The sequence below is a fragment of the Malus sylvestris genome, chromosome 10 (assembly GCF_916048215.2).
Source record: "Malus sylvestris chromosome 10, drMalSylv7.2, whole genome shotgun sequence".
In the NCBI taxonomy this organism is placed as follows: Eukaryota; Viridiplantae; Streptophyta; class Magnoliopsida; order Rosales; family Rosaceae; genus Malus; species Malus sylvestris.
This window is the reverse complement of record NC_062269.1, coordinates 35011522-35019440: the sequence shown is the minus strand read 5'-3', so window position 1 is coordinate 35019440 and position 7919 is coordinate 35011522. Positions and strand designations below refer to the sequence as shown.

At 35.8% G+C, this 7919-nt stretch overlaps 1 long non-coding RNA gene across 1 annotated transcript; it reads right to left on the bottom strand.

Annotated features, from left to right (window-relative positions):
* Positions 1-6149: 6149 nt before the first annotated feature.
* On the bottom strand, positions 6150-7101 carry LOC126586896 (uncharacterized). The gene is made up of 2 exons (XR_007610926.1): positions 6823-7101; positions 6150-6596 (listed from the first exon to the last, which is right to left on the bottom strand). It is a non-coding gene; the product is annotated as an uncharacterized LOC126586896 (long non-coding RNA).
* Positions 7102-7919: the final 818 nt, after the last annotated feature.

The window sequence follows — 7919 nt, the reverse complement described above, 5'->3', positions numbered from 1 at the left end:
CTCCTCGGCCGAACTCGGCCAACGAGTTGGCACGCCCCGTATTCAACCGAATGACGTAGTTAGCTCATAGATTGCTCGGTCTGCGCGTCACGTAGGCTTGGTAGTTTTTAGGGTCAACACGTATATACATATATATTTGTAAAGTTGAATGTCAACTCTTGGATTTTATATGTTTCGTTGAAAAAAAAAAAAAAGATATCACTTATGTAAAAAATTGTAAAGTTGAATGTCCATACTCCATATTTATTCAAGTTGCAATAAAATCGGGCTTGAATTTTCTTTTATCTGCTAGTTGGTAAATTAATATTTGGTTGCAAATAACGAACTCCTTTGTGAAAGGTTTCATAAGTTCATAGAAATTATTCGTGCTTTTAATATTAGGTAATGTGCCATTTAGTATTACGGTCTAGTGGTATTTTTCTTCATTTATAAGTGAGAGATCTTAGGTTCGATTCTCGCCAAAAGCGAATTTGAACCACATTATTGCTAGCCCATCGTGAAACTAAACTCACTTGCTCCCTTTTAATGTAAATAATATTGTTCGTTGAAAAAAATAAAATAATATTCGGTAATGTGCACACTAGTCCACCCATTTTATGTTCATCATGTGTCTTTGCAATAAAAAATGGGTCCTGAAGATTCTTTGTTTCACGAACTAAATGTAAGTTGGCGTTTTTAATATATATTTTTCAAGGAATTCTAATCCTTGAAGCTAAAAACGTGTGATGTGTCATGTATATATAGAGTTATAACAAAGGGAATCTTAATGAAATATTCTCGGTACTGTTCACTTTTAACGTTGAGAACATTTTTATCTTGAAAAGTCACTTCTGGTACTATTTACTTACACCTTTATTTTGTCATTTTAATTAAAAACTAAAGTTTTTCAGGATTTTTCGTTAGTTTTTCTTATAACAAATGAATGGACAAAATCCAATTTTTAAGTGTTAATACAATTCTTCCTATCTAGGGGTTTTATTCTATAATATCACCTAACCAACGGAGGTTTCAGTCGTCAGAGGCAATGTTTTGGAAGCCACAGCCTTGACGCTGTACCGCTCTGCTCTGAAGCCAATGACTTGTCCTAGTACTGATGCAGCAATGGTAAACGCCATGGCTGATTTAGGCATCAGCACAGACTTCCGACTGTGCCGAGGGAAAAAATTTGAATGCACAGTTGAAACACACCGAACTCAGGGTATTATTTTTATGGCCCGCTACTATAGTATTCACCTATTACTATTCACACGCTCCTAAACCCTAAACCTCATGGGCCTCCACTGCTCTAATGTGCCTTGGGCCTTCCCGATGGCATGAATTTGGGTCTTGGCGTGAGTTTGAGCTCATCTCCCTGCACCCAATGACTAAAATATCGATAATATCAACGAAATATAGTCGATATTATCGTTTTTCAGATAGACCGATATTTTTCCACGTATCCCCCTAATTGTCGTCAAAATATCGCGATATTATCGATAATATCGCAATATATTCGATATTATCGAAACAATCGTTGTGGCTCCGTCGTCACAAAGGCAGCCAAGGCCGCATCGTCGCAGCTGCCTAGATCTCTCTCTTCAATCCAGGCTCAAACCCAAGATATGTGCCTCCGTCGTCAGAAATGAAAAATCCATTTTCTCCAGATCCCAAAACCCGTTCGGGTTTGAATCAAACCGTTTGATGGATCCCTTTGCCTGATGGTGGTCACCGAGAGGTGAGAAAGGGAGGAGGAACGGTCCAGGAATTTCAGTTTTTTTCAAGAATACAGCTGATCTGCATTCTTGCCTTTTCTGAGTTTGGCGAAGCGGAAAAGATGAAGATGATGACTCTCTCTCTTCCCTTCACACCTCAGGGAAGAGAGAGTGATGCTGGTGATTTTCTGCAGCTCGTCTATGAAGATAAGGGAAGAGAGAGAGAGTCGTCTGTGAAGATGGAGTCGCATGTGAAGATGAGGGAGAAAGAGTTGTCTATGAAGATGAGGGAAGAAGGAGAGAGAGATAGAGAAAAAAAACATTTCTATGTGGTGTTTAACTGGAATATCAAATCCAAGATGGTTTTAATTATGAAATTGAAAACCATGAACTCGGTTTTAATTATGACAACTACCAATATATATTATATATATATATATATATTATATAAATTATTTAATAATGAAAGAGGTCATGTGAATACATCGAGAAGCCTGCTACCAAAGAGAAATTTCAAACATCTTTTAGTCTGATGGACGGGTGATGTGAAAGAGGTGAGGTGGATGGCTGATGGTTTTTATTTTTAATAATGAAAACCACCCACTATGTGGGGTTTTCATATTTTTTATAAATTATTTTCATAAACAAACATATTATATATGTACATAAAACATTCACATTTGTATGTTATTATATAAGAAATAACGTCAATAATTATTTACATTTGATATAGTAAATTTAATTAATTCATAAAATATATAAAAAATTTACCTAAATCCGTCTAGGCCGCCTAGATCCCGCATAGCCACCTAGGCGCCATAGCCACCTAGGCGCTAGGCGCCAGTCCGCCGCCCGACTAGCGCCTAGCGTTTTTTAGAACCTTGAGCTTTTATGACCTAGGGTTTCACTTGGTTGTATCCTGACGACGTCATTTTGGATATGTGTTGTGGGCTGGTGAGGTCTCCTTGATTGAGTGACAGCCCATTTCTGAAAGTTCAACATATTTAGGCCCAGAACAGTAACTTTATATATATATATATATATATATAGATATGTAATTGAGGAAACTGGATTGCAACGCATTTATCATCACTCATGAAAACAATCAATCAATCTGTTGGTCTTAAGTTTGTGATTACATATTCATCCTGTAATATTTATATGGTCGTTAAGATGTCTGCAAGGCTTGCAAGCTAATATTTATTATCTAGGATAAATTTCTATAAAGTGTAAAATATTGTACTAATTCATTATATATAAATGATTATGGTGTGTTTAAACTTCTTTCATTAATTACTACATATTTTCTACACTCACAATGTTTTCCAGCTCGTTATATAATCAACTTAAATCAGTTAAATCCATCATGCAATGCATTTCCTTCCAATTTTTTGTGATAAACTAATAGATAATTGACTAAATAAACATTCTGCAAAGTTTCAATAAAAATTTCCAAGTTTTTCTTACAATTTATGTGGTTTTTATTCAATTTTTATCGATATCGATAATATCCCGATATTTCCATCGAAATTTCCGTGTTTTTGAACTACCGATATTTCCGATATCATCGATATTTTAGACCTTGCCTGCACCTAAACCAATAATTTTATTTATTTTATGTTTTATTGTTTATTTTTGTTAAATTTCCATTTTTCCCATACCACAACACCAAACTATCATCTTCATGTTCTACAAAATGTACTTTCAGTGAAATTTTTCTTATAATCCATGTCAAAAATTTCAAAAACGAGGATACAAATCTAAATCTAGATGTAAAGGGATTTAAATCTAAATAAAGTAATGTATAGGGAAAAAAATAAATGGAAAAAAGAAAAAAGGAGGAAAAAATAGAAAAGGATACGATCATTACTTCGCTGCCGATCATCCTTGAAGGGTGTCACTAGGAAGATAACGACTGTATCGCGATCATCCTTGAAGGGTGTCACTAGAAAGATAGTGATGATATCCAAACCAAGTCGTTAGCTTCATACCGATCCCTCCCTTTTCAATTTTTTTTTAGTTTTTATTTTATTTATTTCTTTTACGTTTTTTACCATAACAAACTATAATATTCAAGTTCTTCAAAATACATTTTTCCATGGAAAATCTATTATAATTCATATTTAAACACTTGAAATCAATGATTTAAAACCTAGATATTTTTCTATTTTCAACTTTAAAAATCAATAAAAAAATAGTTTCAGGACCTACAATAGAATCACGTCCAAAGATCTTCAAATATTTTCCTTAACTCCAACGTAAAATATTTCCTAAAGCTAAAAATTTCAATGCTTTCACTTTTCACAAAACATTTGTTATAAGACAAAATTAGAGTCATTCTACTCGCACCACATGTTTCCTAAAATTAATTGAGGACATTCCCAAGATTTTAGACGCCTACAAATCTCTTTGGGTGCCCCACTATTAGTTTTCATTATTTTTTCTATTTTTCCACTTTCAAAATCAATGAAAAATAGTTTTGGGGCCTAATAAAGGATAAAATCACATCCGAAGGTCTTTCACAAAAACTATGAGTTACATAACCCAAATTTTCCAATCGATTTTAAGAACTCTTATAAAATTCATTATAAACCAAAATTTAAGTTATTCTAGTCCCACCATATATTTTCTAACTCTTATATAAATACCTTCCCATGGGGAAGAAGAAAGTATTATATATATATATATATATATATATATATATATATATAGTGTGTGTGTGTGTGTGTAGAGTAAACCGTAAACCCTAGCAAAAGCTCTGCAACGCTTGTCTGCAGGTGCACTTGAATTCATATAATTCTGACAAATGGGATCAAATAAAACGACGAGCACTACGCTCACAGAAAATGAGATGGGTTGTGTGTGTGTGTGTAAACCGTAAACCCTAGCAAAAGCTCTACCACTCTTGTCTACAGGTGCACTTGAATTCATATAATTCTGACAAATGGGATCAAATAAAACGACCAACACTACGCTCACAGAAAATGAGATAGGCTTCTGCATACTCGAAACGAGACGAGCTCGGTGCAAAGAAAACGAAGCAAAAAACGAGACGACCATCTGGCACGCAAAGCAAGGCATGCTTCTTGCACGCATAACGAGGCAAGCTTAGCGAATGAAAAAAATGGAGCGAAAAATGAGGTAAACCCCGATGCATCAGTCCATCATTGTTGCTTGCACGAAGCATTCATGATGTGGTCGGAGCATATATAAACCGCTATCAATATGGGGTAGGGTTTAGTTTTAATCTCACGAGTAACCATTATTGCCTGTATGAACCAATTGTGTCAGGGGTAAGGCATTTATAGGGGTATGGTCTAGTTTTAATCCCATGTGTCAAGCAAGGTTTGCCGTACGAACAACAGGTTTCGGGGATAAGGCATTTATAATGGGTAGATTTAGTTTTAATCTTACGGGTCGACCGTTGTTGCCCGCACAAAGTTTTGGTATCGGGGATGGGCATTTATAGGCCGTTGTAAATAGGGGTAGGGTTTCATTTTAATCTTAAGGGTTAACCATGGCTGGCTGGACAAAGCATTTTTGCCGAGGATGGGCATTTATAGAATTCACACTAAAATCATAACTTTTAACATAGTAACCAATTCTTAAAAAAAAAATATTTCTCCGCTGCGAGCATGGCTATGAATGGCACACCTGCATGCACAGCAGCGACCTAAGATAGCGAGAATATTTTGGTGTGCTCTCTACATATCCCTAAAGGAACATTGGATGCCATGCCCATTGACTCGATTACAAGTACTTTTGCCAGAAGGGATTGCGGCCGAAGATTCTTTGCAAACGCAGTTTGCGATAGGGCTGCTCTAGCTGCAACTATTGCTGGTGGGCACTTAATTAAGTTTCATTTCTGGAAGGGGCTAAAAAGCCTTTGCGAGTGGAATGACACTAGGGATGGCAACGGTTCGGTTTGGGAACGGAAATGCTATATCCATCTCCATAACCACGAAAATTAATAATATCCATAACGGCAAATTAACCATTGGGGATTATCCATAACCATACCCACCAGGTAACGGATTCCCCATCAGTTAACAGTTATATTCATCTTCTTCAATACCAAAAATATATTTGTTCAATTGAGGCATTATAATATAATAGATACTAATTTTGTCATTATAATATAATAGATCCATTGATGATGTTGGCTTATGTTTGATCTCTCCCATATGCACCATTGGATTTTTATTGGTTTTGATTCAAAACTTCTGAACTTTCTCACAAATGCAACTTTTGTAATTCTTGAAGTAATGGGTTTGGTGAATATGCATATGTATTATACAATACTATATTTATTATATGTAAAATATTATATATATATATATATATATATATATATAATATGTATTATTCGGATCGGTTTTGGGGACAGATGAGAATCAGGGACCCCTATAACCATACCGTAACCATAACAGAATGATATTTTCGGGTTTTCACCATATCTGAAATATAATCAAATTTTCATTCCCAAATCCATTTCATTTGGATGGTTATTCACGGTTATCGAGTTTAACAGTTTGAATTTACATTCCTAAATAACACCACTAACAGCAGGGTATGACTTTGCAAATGCAGTTTTCTAGGCCCATTTAGCCAACAAGGACATGCCTCCAGCACCTGAGAGAACTGCCGCATAAGCCCATAACTGAAGTTTTATGTTGCCTTGCAATTAAGGGCTCAAAAAATCAGATGCTAGCAAATCCACCAATGCCACATATTTGAGCAGGCCAGCTGATGAAGCGTTCAATAGTCCTACCACGATCAGAGCTGTGGGATTGGGATTAGTCTCTCACCGTACACTCTGGAGAGGCCTATCCGTAGAGCAATGCCAAGAAGAGTTGTGCATGAAAAGAACACCACTGTAGCTTTCATCTTCATCTTGTATCCTGCCTGCAACTCATGGTGAAATCGTTAAAGCTAGTAATGTTACAGAGAGCGATAATTAGCGGTTTAAATTGTGCGTAGATTATCTGAAGCTCCCATTGAGAGTCCAATCACTACTGAATTAAACAAAATCCCCAATTCTAGTACCTACTAAAAGGGACAAAAATTAGTTTGATCAGTTATTGTTCATGGATACCATACTTTACAGACTGTTTGATAAGAGAACGTTTACCTAAGTCACAACATGTTAGCATAACAATTGCTGTCCACTTTCAACGATCACCCCATTTGCGCACCGTGACCTTCTTTAGCACGTTCGTGATTAGTACTGGCTGACACATTAAGCTGGGAACTACGTTTCTTACAACAACCCATGGGAAACGAGTCGACCATGAGAGTGAATATGGCTGACAGCATTGCCGCAAACATTGTGAAAATTTCCTCCATGGATTTTCAGGCAAACAACGAGATACAGCCTACAGGGATCCATGCAAACCCTATAATATAGATGTGTAAAATGGGTCATGCTGTTTTACTTTTTCTTTTGGGGGCCAATGTCTGTCCCTCAGCCTAAATTGGTACAGTGGATTTTGAGGTGATTCGGACCGCGCTGCTAAATGACATATTTTGATAAATAATGGGGGTAGTAAGCATATCTATGTTATGAAACTGTTCGTTTTTGGTTTTTCTATTAAGAATTGGGCTTCTATTATTTAGCATCCGTTTATCTCATTCTGCTACTCCATTTTCGTTTGGAGGATAATTTCATAAGCTTTCAATTGAGAATCAACTACAACATTGTCACATTAAGTATCAACTACAGCATTGTCACATTGAGGCCTTCTTCTGGTTCCAATTTGTCAACAACAATCATGAAACCATAAATCATTTATTTTTCAACATGAGTTTGTGTAATCTGCTTGGTTTTGACTTGTTACTTAATTTGGAATGGTAATTTATGTTGCTTCTTCTCGGATAAACGGATGTGCTTGCTATAGGTATGCATAGTCTAGGTCATGCAGCTTGTGGTAGATTTCTGCCCATGCGAAACTTCATGTTGTCATTCTTCACGTGGAGTTGGGCCATACGCGGGAATGGAAAAATCTATAGCTTGAAAGTGATTCTTGTTGTACAGTATATTCTTTTGCTTTTGGCTCTTTTTTTTTTCCCTCTTTGGTAGCTTCGGACTCTTTACCTAAAATAATTGTCATTCTCTTTCCATGTAGTTATGTGGTGATATATATATATATATATATATAATAGCTAAAAGAAATTTTGATATGTTTGTATTTTTGTTTCTTTTAATATTTTTTCAGTTTCCCTAACTTT